Raw genomic sequence first — 23,352 nt, forward strand, 5'->3', positions numbered from 1 at the left:
GAAACAAATGAGAACATATTGAAAAATAGAACTTCTCATTCTCCTGTGTGATGACTTCAGCTACAGCGGTGATAGGAAACTCACAAAGCAAGATAAAGTAAAGGTTTCCATCAGCAGTATTTAGGATTCACTTAACTTACCTCTGCTTGATGTACCCTAGCACTCAGACCCAAAGCCAAAAGTTACAAAACACTTACTTTTTGCTTAATTATTCGTGTCACATGCTCATTTCAGAGAGGCACCTTCCTAAACCGCTAGAGCCTCCACTCCAGCAGCATTGAAGTAAAGAAAGAAATCAGCGGATCGCACGCTCGCTTGTGCCTTGGACTGTCTCAGGCCACCACCAGCTCCTAAGCTCCTCCTATGCTGAGAGCAAAGAAGTTGTGTGTGGCCCACAAAGCCACAATGAAATAAAGAGGCAGAGCACTCATCTCCCCGGTCACCTAGGAATCCCGAGTTGGCGGGGCTGAGCGGGGAGAAGGGACAGAGAGCGCAGACCACTTGTGCTTCAGCTCTGTTCCAACTGACTCCTGCACAATGACTGCGAAGTACAGAAGCGGCCACAGCTTCCTGAGCACTTGTCGCCGAACCTGCGTGAGTGCAGGTATCTCAGGAGAAAGACCCAGAGTCCTGGCTTAGTGGTCAAGCACGCTCACTGGCGGCAACGGTGGTTGTAACTCTCATTTCATTCGCCCTCCCCTCTGCTCCTATGAAGAGGGCTTATGATTGTTTCAATGTTAAATGTCTCCAAGGCCATCTGTCAAAGGCCTAGTCCTTGGCCTGCAGCACTATTAGAGGGTGTGGACCTCGTAGGAGGTGGGATGCCGTGGGTCACCAGGCAATAGCAGAGGGGACCCAGCACCCTCCTCTGTCTCTTTTGGCTTCAAGGCCACTGTGAGGTAAACGGGGTTCCCCTGCCATGGACTTCCACCATGATGCTCTGCCTCACTACAGGACACAGGCCCAAAAGCAACAAGGCCAAATGACTATGGACGGAAACCTCTGAAATGGTGAGCCAAAGTAAACCTTCCCTCTTTTGAAACACTTGTCAACGTGTTTTGTCACCGTGATGGAAAGCTAACAGTTGCTGACTTTCTAAAAAAGACTACAGAACACAGGGCTACCTATCACCTCTCAGCCTCTTCCACCTCTCAGGAAATTCCTCCTTCCTTCCTAAACAAGCGTGGTGAGCATACTTGTTCCCTTGATGTTAGAGTCCAAATGTTTTTGTCCCTTCCAAACCTCATTTTACTCCTCCGTGAAGCACTGCTGGGAAGAAGGACCTCGTGGGTGGAGGTTTTATGAGAGCTCTGTGTGCTGCTCTAAGAAGGTTTCAGGAAAGCCAGATGTTGTGGCACACACTTCTACATGTGTACTCAGAATATACAATGAATGTTTAAATTCTGAAAAAATTCATCACAGTAAAAGGCATATTGCCATTAATCACCCTCCAAACATTCTCCATCACTGGGAACACACTTCACCCATCATTCTTGCCAATTTCTGAAGCAGTTCTGACAACTGTCTTTATGTGGTATGATCAAAACTATGGTGAACGCTGCTGCTGTCATCCAGTGGAAAAATAGGTTCTTAAAAACATTAGAGTGTGTCGTCATCCACCTTATTCATCAGATCTGGCACCATTTGTGCCTACTTTTCTCTCATTGCTGGAACAAAATACCCAACACCAAAGTTGAAAAAGGAAAGGTTTATTTAGCTCACAGTTTGTGGAAGTTTCAGTCCGTACTCAGCTGGCTCCAAGGCATAATGGCACATGACAGAGGGCTACACTTCATGGTGGTGGAAAACAACAGAAGCAACAAGGACAAAAAGGGAGAAAGCAAGGCTCTTTCCCTCCCTTACGTTGTATGCAGGCAACCCACTCTAGGGCATGTATAGCACTCATACTCCCAATCTGAGCACTAGACAATAAACCAATCACAAACTCTGGATTAAGCCACTTCCAAAAGGCCTGCCCCCCATGACCACATTCGGACACAAACCATAACAATGTGACTTTTGGTTCTTCCCTCTAAGTCAAAATGGTGAATGTTTTGAGTCAATTCAGGACATTAAAGTAGCCATGACAACGTACTTAAAGATGCTCACAAAACACTTCAGAGCTTCTTCAGAAAGAACAATGGGGTGCATGTGTTTGAAGTGAGGGGGGAGTATTTTGAGCAAGATTAAGGGCAATGTCTTTGACTCTAATAAAAATTTTCAACTGAAACAGTTACTACTTTTTTTGACCACACCTGTAATCCCAGCTCTTGAAAGGTTGAGGCAAAAAAAGAAGATTGGAGGTTCAAAATCAATCTGGACTACATAGTAAATTTGGGGCCAGCCCTGGCTACGTAGCAAGACTCTTTTGAAGAAGAAAAAGAAGGAGATGGGGCAGTAGGTTCACTCTCTTCTTCTCTCCCACCACGTGAGAGGCTGAGTTTCTGCCCTCCAGTGGATGCAAGATTGAACACACCACCTTGGAAACCAAGATTAGGCCTTTATCAGACACTAACACTGCTTGTTCCTGATCTTGGATTTCCCAATCTCCAGAATCATAAAAAACAAATTTCTATTGTTTATAAATGACCCAGTATTGTTATAGCAGCAAAACAAGGCTGAAAATACTGGATAAAGAGCAGGATTCTTGGGAGTTTCTTGTGTGGCTGAAACAGTGAAATTGCCAGGCTCCTCCCAGGCACTCACTGAGGTGCCCAGTTACACCACACAAAGAAAAGGAAGAGGGGAACTCTGGATTTTAATCCAGGAGCAAAAACAAGGATTGTTGCTCCGATTCTGTTTCCTTCACCTTATCACGGAGAATTGCAACTGGATTCTTAGCAGTTTATCTAAGAATATGCCGAGGTAAGCAACTTTTCCTTTGTGACATCAAGTCTAATCACTTATGAAGGTAAGGCATCCCTTCAATCAACATGACTGAGATGCTGCCCTGTGAAACAAGATTCCTGTATTGCAGACCGAGGGGCTCTGGGTGCTTTTCCGAGCTGTGCTTCCCTACAGTGGCCACCACTGAAATTCAGACAGCATTTGTTTTGAAATTCAGAAGGGGGCGTATCAATTCTAAAAAGAGTTTGTTTTACTCCAAATTCTCCCAAATTGGTAGCATAAATATGGAGGAGGGCATTTCTTCTTGTTGCTAATACAAAAATGTTCTGCCTTCTCCTACAGATGAAAAGAAAAAAGCACTCTGCCTACAAGCATTTTATAGCCTACTGAGGTCATGTTTGCTGTCTAGTGATATGTAATAAATTTCTCCAGAAAGGAGTGGCATAACAACAGAAATTTATGGAATCACTGTCTTAGTCTGTTTTGTGCTGCTATAATGGAATACTAAAGACTGAGTAATTTATAGTGAATAAAAATGCATTTGGCACACAGCTCTGGAGGCTGGGAGCCCAAACCTTAGTGGCCACAACTGGGGAGGAGTTTCCCAGGATTCATCCCGTGGTGGAAGGGCAAAGGCGGGGCAGTCAGAGGGAGGAAATAGGGCTGGACCCTCCTCAAGTGAGGATGAGCCCACTCACAAGACAATGGCATGAGCTATGCATAATGCAGAGCCATCCTGACCTAATCACTCTTAGAGACCCCGTCTTTCAACATTGTTCATTAAGGATCAAGTTTCTAATGTGTGGACCTTAGGGGACACATTCAGGCCACGACAGCCATGGTTTCTGTGAGCCAGGGTCTGGATGCCACCTTGCCAGGCTCAGGGTCTCTCCTGAGATTGCATTCAAGCCGTTGGCCAGGCTGTAGCTTCACCCAGATCTCCAGTGGGGAAAGGCACTTCCAATCTCACCCATGTGGACAGTGGCCACTTGTCACATGGCCTCTCTGCATGGCAGGTTTCTCCCTCCAGGGCACAAATCCAAAAGACAGTAAAAGAGAGTGCTCAGCACAGACCCCACAGTCTTTAGATGAGCTGGTATCAGAATTGCATCCCATGCTTAATGCTTCCTAGTCATTAGAAAAAATCGATAAATCCACATGGTGTTTGAGCAAAGGAGTAATATGAAGGCACGAATACCAGCAGATGGGGTCATTCACAGGCTGCCTGCTCTAAAGACTCTGGACAAATACAAAAGCAACTACTGAAATTATCCTAAGTGATAAATACAAGGAGAGCAGGCACTCTTGGAAAACTGAGAAAGTTAAGGACCCAACTAAACCCTAGGCATCTGAAATGGATAGACACTTCTCAGATGAAGAAAGACAGTCAGCCATAGACATGAAAAAATGTTCATCATCACTGGGCACTGGAGAAATGCAACTTAAAACATTAAGATTCCATTTACCCCAGAAACAATAGCTTCCATCAAGAAATAAACCAATAACAAACGCTGGTGAGGCTGTGGAGAGAAAGGAGCATATCTTCATTGCAGTTGGGGCTGTAAATTGATACAACCACTATGGAAATACATATGAAGATTCCTCAAAAAATTAAAATGAAAAATTCCATTTGACCCAGCTATTCCACCTCTAGGTTCTTCCCAAAAGGGTTAAAAACATCATAGCATAGTGAACTATGCATACTCATGTTTATAGCAGCACAATTCCTAATAGCTAAACCTTGGGAACAGCCTGTATGTCTATCAGCAGATGAATGGATAAAGCAAATGTGGGACTGATACACAATGGAGTATTACTTTGCCACCAAGAAGGATAAGCTTGAGGCATTTGTAATTAAATGGATACACCTAGAGACCATAGTGTTCAGTGATATAAATCAGACACACCAGCTTAAACAGTGCATGCTTTGTCTTATGTGAAAAATTTAATATATAAATAAAGCATGAAATAAAAGATAATAGGAAAAAGAAAAAAAGCAATTGTGTTCTAAGTTTGTTTCTGCTGTCTGTTTCTAGCATCACCCCAACATAACATGAGAGCGCACTCTTCAGGGTTTCCGTGTCTTTGGACATGTTAGGGTCTTGAGTGTTGCTGTGAGCACGGTCTGTCTGGGCGGATGTTTCTCAGGCCTCGGAGAGGTCTGCACGCTCTGCGGTCTCTGTGTACAGTGCAATGCTCCATTCGAGGTGTGAAGGCGCCGATTCTGGCTGTTCCACTGCAGATGTTTTCTACCTTCTTTAGCTGTCAATGATGAGGGAAGTGTTTTGAAATTTTCAGTCGTCTTTGCGGATCTATGATACATCCTTCAGTTCCATATTTTTTGCCTTATATAGTCAGGCACTGTGTTTAGTGAGATGTGTATTAAGACATATTAGTTCTTACCAGAGAACTGCCTTTTGTATCACTATATGATCACTATAACCCGTGTTTACTTTGGAGTACAAACTGAATAGGGTCAAATTAATAATTTCAGCAGTTTTATTGAGTCAGTGCTGGACTAGGGCATCTGTGGGCATAATTTTCTATTCATGTTTTATGTTTACCTTGTATTTCTTATATTTTTAAAATATTTGTATACTCTTCAATTGATAAATAAAATGCTTTTTGAAACTGAGAAAAGATGTCAGCACAACGAAAAGGATAACATTTACACGAGGCCCTCACAAACAGTGTTGTGTTAAGCAAAGACTGCACAGCAGTGTTTAAAGCTAAGCAAGGCACAAAACAGGTAGAGAGGGAAGAGGGTGTGGATGTTTGGAAAGGACATTTAGCTTGGCGCAGTGGCCACTGGTTAATTTTATTTTTATAGGTAAAAGAGTAGCTCCTTGAAGCCAGGCGTGGTGGTGCCTGCCTGTAATTCCAGCACTCAGGAGGCTGAGACAGGAGGATCATTGTGAGTTGAAGACCAGCCTGGGCTACAAAGTGAATTCAAGGCCAGCCTGAACTACATAGTGAGACCCTGTCTCAAAAAGGAAAAAAGAAAAAAAAAAAAAGATTAGCTCCTTAAAACTAAAAGGCAACATGATGTGGAGGAAAGATGAGTTTACCCCAGCAAAATCTCAATTCAAATTCCACCTCCTCTACTTAACTGCCTGTGTGACTTTCTTAGGCCCATTATACAAGTCTTCTGAGTTTCCTTATCTAAGAACCTAAGAGGACCCTGCTTATAAGATAACCAGGAGAGGATATGTATAAAAGATGTCTAGCAATGTCCTTGCCCCTTGATGGACTTCCAATTGTCTCATCTCCCTGAAAGAAAAGAGTTTCCTTTGTTCTCTGTGTCTCCAATGCATGGGGGCTCAATAAACACCAGATAGATAGATAGAGAGATAGATAGATGATAGGCAGAATTATGGTCTAGATTTAGAATGTCGCCCAAAGGACAGTCAGAGGTAGCTTTTGGAAGGTGATTGGATTGGGCTCACCCTACAGCAGACTTGCTGCTAGGAGGAGGTGTGACCTGGAAGGCGCTATCTCCTCCCCAGCTCCTCCCTGCTCTCTCTGGCTCCTCACCACCATGACGTGAGCAGCTTTCCTTCACCAGACCCTTTCAGCATATCGTCTCTGCCTTGGAGCCAGCTGCACAAGGCCTGTGACTGTGAGCCAAAATCAACTTCTCCTCCTTTAAGTTGTAAGTGTTGGATATTTTGTCCAGATAGATAGATCTAGAGTGCATTATGAACTAAAAGACATCAGCAAAGGTAGAGAAGTGAGAGATGGGGTATCCATACACACATGCCACAAATGTAAGCACACACGCAGGAGAGCTTCATCTCTCAGCCAAAGGTGACTTTCGTCAGCACACTGTTATTCCTTGGGCATCCGTTCCCTGCTGGAATAATGATGTATATCCCATCTACTTGCCCAAGAAATAGTGGAGATTAATTAGATAAATGAGTGACCTTCAAATAAGTGGTCTGTACAGAGTTAGTATTATTTGCTAAGAATAGCTAATGGTGAAAAATAGGAAGCAGTAATTAACTAGGTTCCTAGGGCAACTTTTGACATTTTATTTATATACTAACGGTCTCACTTTAGACTTCAGGTAGATTACAGAAATAAAAGTAATACTTCAAGGTGGCTGTAAAGATAAATAAGTCAGGGCTGAGCACAAAGGAGTCAATGAAGGCAAGGAAAGTTAGTGCTCAGAAATATGGGTTATAGGACCCAGCACTATCAGGAGAGTTCCGGGGCAGTGCAACGTCCTGGGTAGTGTATCTCCTTCACCTCTGCTCCTCTTTTGTCACCTATCCCCTTCATCTCCTTCCAGTGTCTGATTTCGCCCCCTCTCCCACGTCCCTTACGCTATCCTTTATTTCCTTCTTTCTCAAAGCCCTTCCTGTACTGCATGACAGCCCATCACTTCCATTCTGCCTGTTCTTGGGTTGATCCCATCGTTTCCATCAGCAGGAGGGATGAATCATTCTCTTCTTGGATCAGTGGGAAGCAGTGGGGCTACTGGCTAACCCAGAATAAACGCTTCCTGCATGGTGGGTCCAAGCCAGGCATGCTCTTGCTTGCCAAGCTGTCTCGCCGTAAGAGAAGCAGGAATGCCGGAGCGCACAGATCTGAGCCTCCCCTAAAATAGCCCCCAACCCTGTGACTTCTGGGAGCACTTTGAATGAAGAAGTGTGAGAGTTTGTCCCATCCCCAGGAAAACTCCACTTTGTCAACATAGACAGGGGCCCTGTAAAACATCATTGGACACCCTGACAGGAAGCACCCCTACCCATAACTATCAAGGTCTTAAAACTGTATTGAGTCTCAGGAAAGAAAAAATCAGATCATCATCATGAAAACTGTACATTGGCTCTGTTACTCAAAGTAATAGCAAATGTGCTTGGTTATAAACAGGAATTGTGCTTGAGATTCTAGCTGTTCACCAAAACCCTGTCTTTTCCACAAGAACACAGCCAGACTACATTTCCCAGCTGCTAATGCAAGCACTACTTTTTAGAAAAACAGCTTTCTGGAAGAATAATGGATAGGCAAAAATTGCACATAATTAATGTAGACAATTCTATAAGCTAAACACATTCGTGTACACATGAAACCACTGCAATCAAAGTAATAGACATCTCCATCACTCTCCAAAATCTCTTTTTATTCTTCTGTGGGTTTTTTAAATAACACCAAACATGAAATCAACAAATACTGAACAATGAAAATGGACAAATATATACCTATAGTCTGTGTCATATGTGTAATATATAAAGATCACGTTTTGTTTCCCGTGTACATACAATGCAATATCACTCAGCCATTAAAGGGAAAGAAATCCTGCCATTTGTGACAGCAGAAAGGAACCTGGAGACTTTAGGCTAAGGAAATAAGCCAGGCACAGAGGCACAAACGCAGCATGACTCCACCGACACGAGATATCTGGAAGCAGAGAGTACAAAGGTGGTGACCAGAGGCGGAGGGGAGAAAGAACTAGGGAGCCGTTGTTAACTGGAATTAAGTTACAGGGACGCAAGATACTCCTTCCCGAGGCAGCTCTGCAGCATCTCCCCTATACTCAACAGCAGCGTGCTGTGCGTTCAGTCCTCTGGTTGGCCAAACTCTAGCTGGCGGGATGCTGGAGACAGACGCGTTTATTGGGCGGAACTGCTCGTGCAGTCGTGGCTGGGAAGCCCCTTGGCCTGGCGTCTGCAAGCTGTAGGCCCAGGAAAGCACTCTGAGCCCGAAGGCGAGAAACCAGGGGAACTGATGACATAAACCCCAGTCCGAGGAGAAGGAGAGACATGTCCAAGTATGATCAGTGAAAAGGAAAGGCGGGAGGAGGAGTCCTCCTTCGTCTGTGTTCCTCCTGTTCAGCCTTTGAACGCACTGAGTGACCCCACCCTGGCCAGCGCGGCGCTGTTCTGAGTCCACTGGACAGCAGGCCAGCCTCGTGCAGAAAGCCCTCAGAGACATACCCGGGACCAGCTGCCCTTAATCGGGGCCCCCCGCGGCCCAGTTTGGTTGGTGCATAAGATTGGCCAGTGATTCTTGCCCTCAGCAGAGCTCACAGTCTAATGGATGGAGACAGAGAGGCGTCTGCCGCTGCACTGTCCAGATCCCTTTCACCTTTTGAAAGCTTCGAGGAGTTTAGATCCCTAGCTAGTCCATTCCCTTCCAAGGTCAGCACCACGAGTCCCCCTTCTCCAGTTCCCCGCTTACCCGCCCCAGGCAGCCCTGGTGCAGCGCTCTCGCCACGCCGCTGCTGTCCTTGAGGGTGCCTCCTCCCGGGCTGCTCCAGGGAGCTGCGGGCGCGGGAGACGGAGGAGGACCGCGCTTGTGAGCCTGGGCCGCTCCTGCCCTCTGGTGGCAGATCTAGCAGCTGCTTGCGAAGCGTGGCACCCTGGGTGTCCTTGGCCGCTCACCTGCACCCCGTTAGCCCTTCAGGGCCGGGCACTGCTTGAAAAGGAAAGCGGAAGGCAGTCCGATCAGCGCGTCAAAACAGACCTGTGCCTTGCGCCAGCTCGTCAGGGTCCTGCATCCTTTCCTCGTCTCCTTTCCTAGACATTTTCGTCTGTCTTCTTCCTCCTGTGCCTTTCATAACTTCAGAGACACAAATCCCACTTTATTTATGCACACAGGGAACTACTGCTTCGGGTGTGTCACGTCGCGGGTTTCGGGAAGTGACACACTCGGCTCTGCAGTCCTCCACCCGGAGATGTTCCTCCAGTGCTGTCCGCGGTGACCGACGCTGCTTGAATTGTTCATTAAAGATGTGCGGAGTTGTGCCGGGCGTGGTGGCGCACGCCTGAAATCCCAGCACTTGGGAGGCTGAGGCAGGAGGATCGTTTCGAGTTCGAGACCAGCCTGGGCTACAAAGTGAGCTCACCGGCAGCCCGAACTGCACAGCGAGATCCTGTCTCAAACACACACACACACACACACACACACACACACACACACACACACACAAAAGACGTGTGGAGCTTCTGCAGTGCGACAGGCACTAGGGACATGGCATAAACAAGGAGGCAAGGCTAGGTCTCTCTGTGAGGGTTACACAGCAGTAAGCAAAGGGGGAAACTATTTAAGCAGCCGCGGAAACCTCCTTCCTCGTTTCCTGCCTCCAATCACGAAAGTTATTATGACAACACAATTTGGTAGAACGTACACACACTTCGCAGTTACACTGACCTGTGTTTCAGCACCGGCCGTTACCTCAAGCTCTGTGTGAGCTCTGTGACCTCAAGCCAGATAATTAACCTCTCTGGACCTCTGTGCTTTCATCTGCAGAAATAGAGAAATCGATACCAATTTATCAGGCTCGTACAGCAAGATCACATGCGGAGCCCCGGTGTACCGTCTGGCACAGAGAGAGCCTCTGCCATGAGGGCCTCCTCGCTGTCCCCAAAGCAGCCTGGTTTAGGGCCAGAGACCACTGAGCTAGAGTGACGCCAATAACACCCGCACCTAATGGTCGGAATCGCCTTAAGAAGTGACAGAGGCTTCGATTTCACAATTAGAGTAGTTTCTGTGATTAGCAAAAGCGCCCCCCCTCGTTTGCGGTCCGCAGCCTGCCGTGGTAGCTCAAGGTGCCAAAGCTGCTCCTTTCTTCAGTGGGCTGGAACAGAAATCTGGCGGGCCAAGGAGAACAGGGTTGTGGGGCCCCAGGGAATCCAGAGGGAAAAAAGCAGGAGCTGAAAGGAGAAGAAAAGCACCTACCTCGTGGCATTTCCCGTCTGGTGTCACTTCGTGTCATTTTATTTACTGCCTCTAGGAAATCAATTAAAACAGTGCTAATTTATGGGTCTTAATGAACAAGGTATTATGCAAACTGTTTGTAAGCATGGCAGGCTTCTTGAATTGGAGAACACTCAAAAGCACAATCACCTGATGTGACATTCTCTCGGCGACCTCCTCTCCAGACTCCAAAGCAGCAGAGGAAATGAACACAAGTGCATGCTTGCGCATTCTGGATGCATAGGGGATACAGTCTCCAACTCCTCCCTCCCCTGCTCCTCTCCCTCTAAAGAGCTCAGAGCAAATATCCCCTAAAAATATACAAAGTATCTTAGTAATCCACCACAGTGCTTTGTTTTACGTGTCACCTCTTGGGCTAAGTAAAGAATGACTCTCTTAATAGTCCACACACTTTTAATTCCCTACCATTAGAGAGACCCCACTTCAGGCTTGGAAGATGAGTAAAACACAGTTCCCTGCTTTAGAATCTGCAGGCTGACTGGGGGGGCGGGGCAGACTCCTAAACAACGGGAGGGGGGTCTTATTACCCCACAGAGCAAAGGTACTCGCTTTGAGGAGCAGGGAGTGCAGTCAGATCAGGATGAACTTCACTGAATCACAGGGACAAGAACCATCTCCTCCCTCTCCTGCACTGACCAGCTTGTGCTTTGCTTCCCTGGAGTCTACTTCTTTGTCCAGCACTGTGTAGCTCTCTGAGCTACAAGCTATCTCTTCCTAACCCCATTTCCTGCCTGGAACGCGCTGCTTAGCAGTATTTGTGCACTGGGCTTTTCAGTCAGTGGAGTCCTCCGGCCAGAAAGGAGGAGCTGTCCTTGACTGACATACTTGTTGCCAGCAGACCTGGCCCCAGCCAAGGCTCATTTACCAGGATCCAAGCATCCCTGTGTGCCACCAAATGGCTGCTCCCCTGAGGCATTCACTCAAACGCAAGCTGAGCATTGAATGAATAGACTACATCCTCAGCTACCGCTGTTGCAGAAAAAAGAAGCCACGACCACTTCACGGTTTCAGTCAACCTGGGCCAGGCAGCCTCACAGTCTTTCCTCACTTTTCTTTCCTCACTGCTGTCACTACCAATACAGGCAGCTTGCAAAGCCGCCTCCTCTGCACAGGCAGTGTGCTGTGTGGTCAGGGCCCTGGGATGCACACAGTGTGCTGGGCTTGGATCCTAGCTCTGACCCTTGCCCATGGCATGCTCTTGGAAGAGTTACTTAGCACTCTGTGCCTCGGTTTCCTCACCTGTGAAGCAGAATGACTGTAGCAGCCCCGCTACAGTTTGCTGGGAAGGGGAGAACAGGGCAGAGTTGTCGTCCTGTGAGTGTTCCCCCTCCAGGTGGCTCCCTGCCTGCTCTACTTCTTTCTGACATTCTTTCTCTTCTAGTTTCTCCTTCCCTTCCTTTTTCTCATTTCCCCTGTCCTTAAATCTGGTGACGCTACTTTCTTTCTTCTCTTCCTTCTTTGGAGGCATATGCAAGGAAGGATAACACACAACATGCACATTCTTCAAAATGTCAAGCTTCCAAAGGAGCAACAGATTGACCTAACGAAACTCTGGAGTACCAGAAATGCCCCATGAAGATGCTGGGTGTTGACGAGTGAGTGACAGATAATGCTTCCAAAACTAAAGCTTCCTCTAGCCAGTCCGCGTGTGAGTCAGAACGTTCTCTCCCTGCTCCAGTAGAGGTTTATAGTGAAATGTGCTTCGGTATGTTGCAGAATGGCTTCTTTGGCATGAATTAAGACCCATGAAGCTCTCTAGTCTAGGTCTTACAGTCCTCTTCACTACAATTCTGGATCACATCCCATTTACAAAAACTTTACAGAGGAGCATCACATTCGTCTCCCTACATACCGCGTGCTGATCTGTCTCCCTTCTAGACTAGGAGACACCAAGTGACACAACACTGTCTTATGAACAGCAGGGCATCCAGAGCTAAGCCTAGTGCCAGCATGTAGGAGATACACCGTTAGTATTTGTTTAACAAATCAACATAATGATAGATTTTGTTCTTTGAAGCTTTCCTCTAGTCTCCGGGGGGAGGGGGGCCTGTGAGGGTGGCCATTTTTGTTTCCCATGAGAAATCCTGACTCAATATCCACTGTGATCAATGGCACACAGGATGACGAGTCAGGATGCCGTCCTGGAAGAGCAGCTGTTAATGCTGGTGTTTACTGCCATCTGCAGCAACTAATCCATGTTCCCTCCGAAGACAGACCATCATGCAGTATCTGAGACAGCATCGTGTTCTTATACTTTCTTACAGGTAAGCAGCTCTGTCTGCATGCAGGGCATGAGCCCACATCTTCCTCTGGAAATAACAGCACCGTGCTGAGAAGCAAGGAGAAGAGCCGTGCGGTCTGGGTTCCAAGCCCAGCCTGGTCCATCACCTCGGGCAACTGAGCAAAGCAATTAATCTCTTATGTCTCAGTTTCTTGGTCTAAAAAATTAGGTTTATAATAAGACCCTCTCAAAGGAGTTTTGAGAGATAGAATTGAGTCTGGTAACATGTGTATATTCTGTAGGGCGTGGGTTGGCTCGAGGCATGCTATATCAGTGTTTAGTAATAATACTGCCCAGGCCTGATATTGGTCGGAAATCTTGCTTCTCAGTAAATCTCCCATCCCTGGAATGAAATTCCTGGCACCCACAACTTAAAGGAATAGAAGCTTATTTTTGCTTATGGTTATAGGGGATTCAGTCCATGTTCCGAGAAAAGCAGCTCAGCAGATGGCAGTCAGGAAGCAGAGAGAGACAAGAGGGGACCCGTGAGCCAGAATATCACCTTTAACACACACCCCAGTGCAGCAGCTCCTTCACCCAGGTCCTCTCTCCTAACGTCACACTCAGCTATGAATTCATCAGTGGATGAGTCCACTGTGGAAGGTAGCACCCCGGTGATCCAGGCCCCACCTCTGAACAGGAGACTTTTAGGCAACATTTTAGATCTAAAACATAGTATCTTATATAATGAGAACAAGAGAAAATGCTGAGAAGAAAAACCAGCTAATAAAGAATGCTCCTATATCTCTGGGCCTCTGTGAGCTCGGCCTGGCTGGGAGCAGTAATTGTTGTAATTAAAAGCAACTTTCGGTGTTTCAGAAATCCAGGTAGGCTGGAGTCACTTGTCAGAGTTTTCTCCTTGTGAGAGAGCGGCGCTGTAATAGGCCATAAAATTGCTCTCAACTTCCTTCCCTAAGCTGTCATGTGCAGCCGGATCAATGCCTCCCTGGCACCTGCTGTTGGTAATAATTTGGGCGCGCTTACAGCAACACCTCTGCGCTGCTGCAGCCGCGCCAAGACCAGCCCCAAGGATGATAAAGAGACCTGAATGCCAGGGGCACGAGCAGGCTAAAAAGAGGGCAGGGCAAGGGAGAGAGGCCGAGGAGCAAAGGCCCCTGTGGAGACGGACGAAAGGCAGCCTGTGGGGCGCAGAGTGCCCGTCTTGTTCCAGCGTCCCTCTGGCCCAGGGAAGAGAAAGGACAGTGGAAAGCTGTTAAGAACGACGGGATACAAAGCCAGCAGTCTCGTTCTGCACTTTCCGCCAGACCAGGTGGCGCTGTACCCTGATTTGCGCTGTCTGTGCTCCCTGGTGTTTGGCCTACAGGTCTCTGCACTTTCTCTCCAACCTTTTAGAACAGAAGAACTTGCCCTCGCCGCTCTGAAGCAAGTGTTGGAGACGAAGAACACAGGAATATGTCATTTCCTATAAAGGCCAGAAGGAGTGTTCTGACCAGCGAAGTGCTAAAATGACATTTGCACTTAGGTGACAAGCCAGCCCACGCCATTCGGGGAGAGGTTAGGGTTCTGTCAGCGTCTGTAAAACACAGGAAAGGAAAGGCTGCCCTCTTCAGGGAGCTCTGGGAATCACAGCTGCTGCTTCCGAACACAGCAAGCTGCAGGCTGAACACAGACCAGAGGGGAAGCCACATCTGCTTCCAGGCAGGGGCTGCGTGAAGTCTTGGCCTTGACCAGTATTCGCCAAGGCGCTGGCACTTCGGTAAGAAAGCAAAGACCCAGGAGAGAGCCTTGTCCATGCCGGTCAACCCAGCTGCCTCTTCATACGAACAAAGCCCTGTGTAAAATACGGTTTCAAACAAAGCGAACTTGATGAACAAGCTGTTTTCTCTAACAACACAAACACTTATTGAACACTTGAGATGTAACGTGCAATATGCCAAGTTCTTTACATACATTAACTAATTTTGACTGCAAGCAGGTAGGTAATATTCTCATTCTTATTTTATACTTTAGTTAAGGCAGAGAAAGTTTAAATGAATGGCCTAGGGACCCCCAGCTATTAACAGTAGAGCTGGGATACAAATCCAAGCAACTTCACTTCCAGTATCCCTGATTTCCATCACCATACCCTACTGTCTCCCAAATAACGGGTCCATTCATCTACACTTCTAAATACTAGACACATTTTCCTCCCTTTAAAGGCATGCATGATACACACAACATATGCATCAACTCAGTAAAAGTGGCTATTCAAGATTCATGTTATTATTTTAATCTACATTAAAATATCCATCTATTTACTACTCAAAAGGAAAGGCTCAGAAGTAATTTTTATTTTTTTAACAAGTTTTTAACGCCAAGGGAATTTTAAAATAGATGCATGAACCTCATGGAGATGGGAGAGATGGGAGGGTGCGGAGGTGAAGAGGGGGAACGAAAGACTAAGATGTGATGTGCAGAGGCTCCGATTTCCCAAGATGAATGTACCATTATATCTCACAAACAGTTATCAATAATGCAAATAAAATAGATGCAGTAGAGTCATACATAAACTGTGGCCGAATCCAGTGCACCTTAGGACTAGAGAGACAAACAGCCGTTCTTCATACGACTGCAGAAGAAAAATGTGAAAGCGGCAGTGAAAAAACAGGAGCACACTCCTAGCTCCAACACAAGATTAGCTGCCTGGACTTGGGCAAGTCCTGTCCCTTGCTTAAACTCAGTTTCTTCATCCATAAAATGAGGAGGCCACACTGAAGGATGCCCGAGACTCCTTCCAACCAGGACATGTCATGATCCATGACCTTCATTTTGTACACTCAGCCAGCAGCCTAAGTGCTCCACAAGAAATAAATGGAGCAAAGGAAAGCACAAAATAAACTAAGAATGTCACACCAGCCCATTTCTCAAGCCAGCTGGGGGGAGGGCATCCACAGTCTTGCCTAACACGTGGAATGGACCTTTGGTACATTTTTAACTGCCTGGTAGAATTTTTTCAGGCCATTTACCAACATCGTGAGGTCATGCTAGCTTTCTGTATTTTCTTAATTAACAGATACTGGGGATGCTATTGTTAGCAGAATATCAAAGGAAAGTTTTGATTATTTAAAAAAAAAAAAAAAGATCCTCAGCTCAAAGAGTTTAGAATCTCTGTTCTACAGTTGAAGGATTAATCCTCCAATTTCCTGGCAATAAAGTTTCCATATGAAAGCACTTCACACACACACACACACACACACACACACACACACACGTGCACGCGCGCGCAGACCTGAAATTCACTACTAAAAGCAATCAGCAATTAATTGAACAAAGATTCTCCATAATGGGCTGCAGGGACGGCCAGCTGACTCTCTGAGACATTTCTAATGGCTGGGGAGGAAAATCCATGACCACATGCGCTATGGAGGTAAATGTGAGCAGCTGGCGCTGTGGGGTCTACACCCCTGTCTGAACACCTTGCAACTCGTCTTTTCCTGACACACCTCTAATATATGTGACTGTGTGTACTGAAAAGGCTAAGGCCTCTTATGGTAATCAGCCAACCCCACGGGTCTGTCCATGGCTTTTGCCCTGAGGCAGGGAGAAAGGTCACAGCTCTAGCCAATTGTACTTTGAGAAAAGGTTGAAGGACCGACTGTGAGGCTGAGTAGCTAAAATTCTGGGCCTGATGACCTTAGGAGTAGGTTCTGCCAGGGGTGTACCCCTTTGTTCTCACAGAACGGTCACACGGCCAGCAGGCAGGCTCCAGAAGCAGCTCCTTGTGCAGGGACAGGGCTATGGTCCTGCCAGCTCCGGAAGGTGCACCCACAAAGAGCCAGCACGCACCACCAAGGGGTGAGGGGTGCCACTCTGAGCCGTAGCTATCGGTCTCACTTCTGCTGGTCTCTGCCGGCTCTTCTCTTGCTCTTCTCTTGGACACACAAAAGAACACGAAGCTCAAATAGACACTCTCCTCAGAGACACTCGCTGCAAGAGTCCTGTTCCAGACACTTCTGTCCTGGCTCTAAACACATAACAGGAGATGTTCAAAAAATCTTCTCTTCTCATGAGTACCTTATACTCATCCTCAAAAGCTGAAGCTCCACCCCAGGTTTCCTTGGCTGTAATGAAGTATTCCACAGTATAAGAATGATCGCCTTATGCGGAACAATAGAATCTTGTTGAAAAAACTGATATTCTTCCTGTTAAGGGGAAAAAGATAAAACAGAGGGAAGAGACTGAGGATGGTAAGTGCAAGGAAAAGCAATGTGCTATGGGATCAGGGGAAGGTCACGTACGGAAGTGCGGAGGCTCCGGGATGCTTGGAGCCTGAGAAGGACTGGCCAGTGTCCAAAGAGGAGGGCAGCGGATCCCAGAGATCAGAGAGTGGGCCAGAAAGGGGGCACGTGACTCAGGGCCATCAGGACCAGCCCAGGGAGGAGTGAAAGGTAAAGTGTCACAAAGCTCACTTTCCAAGGCTGTTGGAGAAGGGTCTGCTCAAATCCATCACCCATTTTTCACCAGATTTCTTGTTGTGGAGCTGTACGAGGGCTGTGTGTATTCCATATGCAAGTTCTTTATCAGAGACATACTCTGCAAACATTTTCTTGACTGTCATCTGTCTTTACACATCATTAGTGTCTCTCAAAGGGCAGAAATTTCTAAGTTTGTGGATAACCACCTCAACAATTTTCTCATTTATGATCCATGATTATTACGTCCTACCTAAAAATACTTTGTCTGACCTCTCATCACAAAGATGTTTTCTTCTCAAACTTGTATAGCTTTTGGTTTTGTATCTAGGTCTCTGAATCAGATTGTTGTATATGATTCTAGGTATGAATCTGAGCTGAGTTCAGGTGATTTCTGTGTTTGTTTGTTGGTTTGTTTTGAGATTTTATTATTATTGTTTTAGTATATCAATGTCAAATTGCTCAGGGCCATTCATTTAAAAAGCTATCCTCTCCCTGCCAAAGTACCATGGCACCTTCATAGGAAATCAACTGCCCAAGTGTGTGGCTATTTCTAGACTTTTTTTTGCTTCCCTTAATCTATATGACTATTTTTTTTTACCAGTGCCACACACATCTCTCCAGAGTAAAAATACATGTGGTAAATAGGCAGCTGCAAATATGCCCAATATCCTTATTCATTAGAGAAACACAAATTAAATCCACAATATAGTACCACTACACCCTTATAAGGATAGATAATGTTTTTAATACATTGAAAATACAAAGTGCTGGGAGGAAAGTAGAAGAGCTGGAACGCTCACACATTGCTAGTGGATGTGCACAATGGTAAAGCCACCTTCCAGAAGAGTGTGGAAGTTTCTTGCCTTATAAAGGTGAGCGTGCACCTACCTGGAACCCAACCGGGTGGTTGGGGAGAGGTGAACACATGACTGTGAGCAGTTCAATGGATGGACTTTCAGAGCAACTTTAATCACAATCACCAGGCACTGAAAATATCCCAAAGGGGGGAGGGGTGAACCCTCACAAGTACCTGTGCACCTTAGAAAACTAGGCAGCGACAAAAGTGACAAGATTGTACGCTGAACAGCATGAAGAATCTTGGGGGCAGGTTGAGCAGAGTGGTGGAAACCAAGCTGAGAAAGCTTCATACCATGAGGCTGCACTTGTAGGCCATTATGATGCAAAGAACCAAGGTTGCCATGGTGAGGGGAGGAGACTGACTATGAAGGACCAGGAGGGAACTTTCTGGCTAAAGGAAATAATCTCTATTTTGATTGAGATGGTTACACACCTGGACACTTTTGTCAAAGCTCATAGAGCTGTACTCATTTTAGTATGTGTATATTAGACCTCAATAAGCCTGGCTCTAAAAACACAAACAGTGTCCGTGAGACACTCACGGTTCAGCACCGCCATGGCATGAGGGAAAGGGAAGCTCTCCAGCCTCAGGTGTCGACAGCTGAATTAATGTTGTTTTATGCTAATTAAGATTATTAATATAACTCTGTGATAAGAGTACCTGTCTTCTAGTTCCGATATTCCCAAGAGTGATGGGAGCAGGGAAGTGTGCCAGCCTGGCAACATTCTATGAAACTCATTACCACAGGAATTTGTGTAAGAATGAACCAACACAGGTGTTACGCTCAAATAACAAATTAAACATACCAGTCCACAGAGAGACTGTGCAATATACCCTCAAGAGCTTGAGCCTCATAGATAAAGCAGGGACTGTGGTTGTTTTGAGATTTTGTTCCTTTCCTTACCATCCCACGTGGGCACTGGAGAACTTGTGAGTAATAGCATTTTCTCCTTACTAAGTCCTCCTGGATTTCCTTCTCTCCTCTGGTCAGTGCCTGCCACTCACGGTTTTTAAGTGGTGATCCACATGCGTCTCTTCAGCAGCAGCAGCAGCTGCTAGGAGATCCAGGCAGCCTGATGCAAAGCAGCCCATTGAAACTGACCATGAGCAGCATACTCCTCAAATCCCAGTCCTGCACGGCAGGTACCAAGGAAAACATCACAAGTGCTGAATCTTTACACAGCCCGGGTCTCAGAGATACCAGCATTGCCCAAGCTAAGACATTGGCAGAGCAGGAGAGCTGTGTTGACCTTTTTAAACCTCCCAAAACATAGCTCCCTTCAAATCACAAGGCGTTTGGGTCCTGCCATTCCTTGCCTCCAATTTCCCCTCTTAATATCATCCCTGACCGCCCCTCATTCCTCCCAGCCCCCGCTGTACGTCCAACCCACGCCACCTGTATAATCAGGTCCCCAGTCTGAATGATCCTCGTGGCTTCCGCAGGCCCCTCCACATCCCTCCCCACATCCCCCTGATCCCTCTGACCCCCACGTCTTCTCAGGCAGCTTCCCCAGAGTAAGGGCACAATCACGTCTGTGGAACAAGACTTCTCTCACTTCCATCACAAGCTGTCCCTTGTGGAAGCATATCCCTGAATATCTCCAAATAAAATAATGCCTTAAACACCATTCCATTAGACAACACACACGTTCTGGGAGAAAATTTTCACTGTCTTATTGAGACTGTGAGCACACACTCCAGAATAAAGGCCAAAGGAAATTCAATCAATCCGGATATTAAGGCTTGTTGAGCAATAAAATAATTGCCTGGCTGACTTCAATTGCTTTTTTTATGGGTTTTTAAAAGAAACGAGATGCAGTCACATTGTTGTGGGTAAAGACACAGATTGATATTAACATCAGCCCAGGACTTGCTTCCCCGCCTTTAATCCGTCACATCAATTTTAAGATTATGCTCACAGCACATTCATGTACCTCCTGAAAAACCACCAGGATATGAAAATGTAAAGAGACTTTTTATCAGAGAAAATGCAGTACCTTTATTTTGTCTATAATCTTGTCTTCCTCCAAACTTCCACCTGCTGGTTAGAGAAAAATAAATTAACTAAACGTCTAACCCGGTTTAAATTTAGTTTGATCCGATAATTTAAACAGCCGCTTTAGGGAATACTCAGTCTCCCCCGAATAAAATTGCTCTGTCTTTCAAAAGCCTTCCCCTCTCCCTGCTTCACTCATTAGGACAGCTGTGCGTGTGCAGTGCAGGAAGGTTGGGTGCTGGAGGAAGGGAGGCACAGGGGCTGCATCACATCCTTGGCTGAGCACTTGGCGTTCTCGTTACTGGGAAACCAGGCACACTCGGGAGTCCTGCACCACCTTTTCCTGCCCTGACCGGCTGTCTCCCATCTCGGCTCTGTGCAGCCTGGTTCTTCTACCCTGGGGAAGGCAGGACCCTCCTCAGCTCTCAGAACAAAACCTCATTACCCTCAAGGGGGTCTTACGCGTCTTCCTACTCCCGGGCAGAAGACGAAGGAGCTGGAAGCCGTGGCATACCTCTGTCATCCCCACACTCTGGGAAACTGAGGCAGGAGTATCTTAAGTTGGAGCCCAGCCTGAGCAACTTCGCAGGCCCCTACCTCAAAGCAAATAATAATAATAATAATAATAAGCAGGACATGTAGGTTAGTGTGAAGGTCTTGAATCTTATCTGCAATCCTGCAAAAAAAAAGAGAAAAAGAGAAACATATTCAGATGGCCACCTCACTTCTTTCTCTATCTTCCTGCCCCTTACCATTCCGTGGGGAATACAAAGTACCACTGCGCTGCTGACCCAGCCCCCATCTGTAGCCCCTCCCCAGCCTACCTTCACTAACTTTGACTCCTTACCTTATCTTTATCTAAGGCTTGTTGTGTTCCTGTGAAAACTCGGGGCTTCGGGACCTCTGCATGGCCGTGGGCCCCTACTGAGTTGATTAAAACCAGCTCTTCCTTGAAATGAGCTCTGCCGGCCCTGTGCTGTCTGCACTTGGTTCAGGTGGATGGTAGGCAAACACTTCAGTCATGTCTGATGAGTATGAATGCATCCTGTCACTACAGAATTGCAAAGCCTAGTGACGATCTGTCACCTTTCCCAGAACAGGCGTCAGAGTTACATCAACACTGTGAAAATGCATTGGAGTCAAATGCACATCTGACCTCCTAACCAGCCTAAGTTCCACCCCCAGGGACCTGTCTGGGCTTTCCCTCCATCCCCTGGCTTCAACGGACCAGAATCTGTCTCCCCCTCATTTTCACCCTCAGCACGATGGCACTTATAGCAGTAGAGTTTTTAAATTTCTCTTATAATTCTTTTTCCTCCAGAAATGAAAATACTCTTGTACTACTTCAAGACTGTCTCCAGCACAAATGCAAACTCCAAACTCAAAAAGTCATCTCATCCTTTGCTCTATTCCTCTGTGCCTTCTCCCCGGATCCGCTGGGAAGTCTTCCTTCCAACCACCCACTCTTCTGGAATCTGGATGGCCCATTTAAATGGCCCCTTGCAACTGACATTAAATTTATAACCGCACAGGACCTCAACACTCCTGTGTCCCAGTATGAAACCCTCTTTCTACTGTATTCTCTATTTTAATGCAATTCTTGAAAGAAATTTGCACTTTTCTTCTGAACTTTAGAATTCTTACCTTGCTCGTTCACCTCTGACTATCCACAAGAACTGTCTTCTGCCCTGCAGGTCAGAAAATTTGGAAACATCTTCTGCCTCCAGCACCAAGGAGTCCCGGGCATCAGCACATCCTCTCTCCCTCCTGCACCTCGGCAGACTCATCTATGAATTACGGAGGGTGGAGGAAAGGACCCCAAAGCCCGTTTCTGGTCTGTGATGCCATTTGTTTCCACAAATTTCTGCCCTTTTTAACATGATTTTTTGCATTTAATTCGGGCAAATAATGAGAAATTTCCTTCCCTCTTTGCACACCTGCTGCACCTTCAAATGAGGATGCACAAAAAGCAAAGCAGCCAGCAGTGTAGCTGCTCTCCTTTCCAGATGTTAACTGACGCTTCCACAAGTGTCACTCAGCCTGCTCTCCACTGCCACACTGAAAGAAGTAATATTCATCACATCAGCCAAAGCATGTCAACATTTTTAAAAATAAAGGAGTTAACAGAAATAAACACAAGTAACTGTTCTTATTCAGGATGTTCGGTTCTATCAGGACTGTGTATACATCTGTAGGTCAGCAAAGGGCAGTTGTTTCTTGAATCTCCATGTTTTCATTTCCCACACCTGTTTCCCAGATTCCACACTGACCGCGCTGACTCTGAGAACACAATTCCTAATTCCTCGAGTGCTCCGCAGCCGCGTGGCCTCCAAACCCTGTCTTGGTCTTTGTGAGCGTTTGCTTGATGCTTTTTACATCACTGTTGTTAGTTTTCCTCCCTTCTGTATAACACACCAACTCTGTAGTTATTTTTTTGGTTGATTTAAGACCCCATAGTCTCTGAATTTTTCAAAAAGAAGAAAGAAAGGAGGGAGGGAGAAAGGGAGAGATTATCCTTTGCATTACTTGGTATTTACCGTCATTTTAGAGGAACTGCCTACATCTCAATAAAATTAAATATTTTATCCAGGATAGCCAAAGTATGAAATAACTCAAACTTTCTTACATAGGCACTGTTTGTCAAGCCTTTGCATATATACATACACGTGTTTATATTAGAAGTAGGAAAAGATCAGTATGGAAACATTTTAGCCCATTATAAATGCATTTTGTAAAAAGAAATGCTTCGCTATATTAACAAAGAAGTCAGTCCACACTCTGGTTGTATCAAACAATTGGTTAATTCAATGAAGTTGCCAAAAAATAGCAATCAATTCAGTGAAAAGAAAATCAATCACAGAGGTTGTTTGGTTGTTTTGTAGACAAAACAGTCAGTGGAGTGATTGAATTTTTCACTTTTCAATGAGTTGTTTTGGCCTTGTGTGGATGCAGCCATTAACTCATTAATCACCTAGAACTCCTCGGTGGCTGAGGAAGGGAAATCATCACTTTCCAAGTGTAGATCGCACATTAACAATATGCAAAAGGCCTGCCAGGGTGAATGTGCTCAATGACCCCATTTGAGAAAAATGAGCTTCACAAATATTTTACAGCATATGGAGGTAAACTGTACCTGATTTATCATTTCACTTTTCAATTGTAGAACCCTGTGTCCTTTGGTATAAGTTTACAGAGAATTTAATGCATATGAAATGTACACATTTAATCCTTA

General features: G+C 46.0%; 1 long non-coding RNA gene across 3 annotated transcripts; it reads right to left on the reverse strand.

The window, feature by feature from the left end:
• Positions 1-7,964: 7,964 nt before the first annotated feature.
• On the reverse strand, positions 7,965-21,223 carry LOC106149509. 3 transcript variants are annotated; one of them, XR_001235750.1, is made up of 8 exons: positions 20,968-21,223; positions 20,566-20,796; positions 20,122-20,165; positions 19,029-19,256; positions 10,699-16,992; positions 10,531-10,581; positions 10,003-10,095; positions 7,965-9,639 (listed from the first exon to the last, which is right to left on the reverse strand). It is a non-coding gene; the product is annotated as an uncharacterized LOC106149509 (long non-coding RNA). The 3 variants fall into 3 exon arrangements; XR_001235752.1 differs by lacking the exons at positions 10,699-16,992; positions 19,029-19,256; XR_001235751.1 differs by lacking the exons at positions 10,699-16,992; positions 19,029-19,256 and having other exon boundaries at positions 20,122-20,796.
• Between the last annotated feature and the right edge of the window lie 2,129 nt (positions 21,224-23,352).

Source organism: Chinchilla lanigera, unplaced genomic scaffold (genome assembly GCF_000276665.1).
Source record: "Chinchilla lanigera isolate Chin_1 unplaced genomic scaffold, ChiLan1.0 scaffold00046, whole genome shotgun sequence".
In the NCBI taxonomy this organism is placed as follows: domain Eukaryota; kingdom Metazoa; phylum Chordata; class Mammalia; order Rodentia; family Chinchillidae; genus Chinchilla; species Chinchilla lanigera.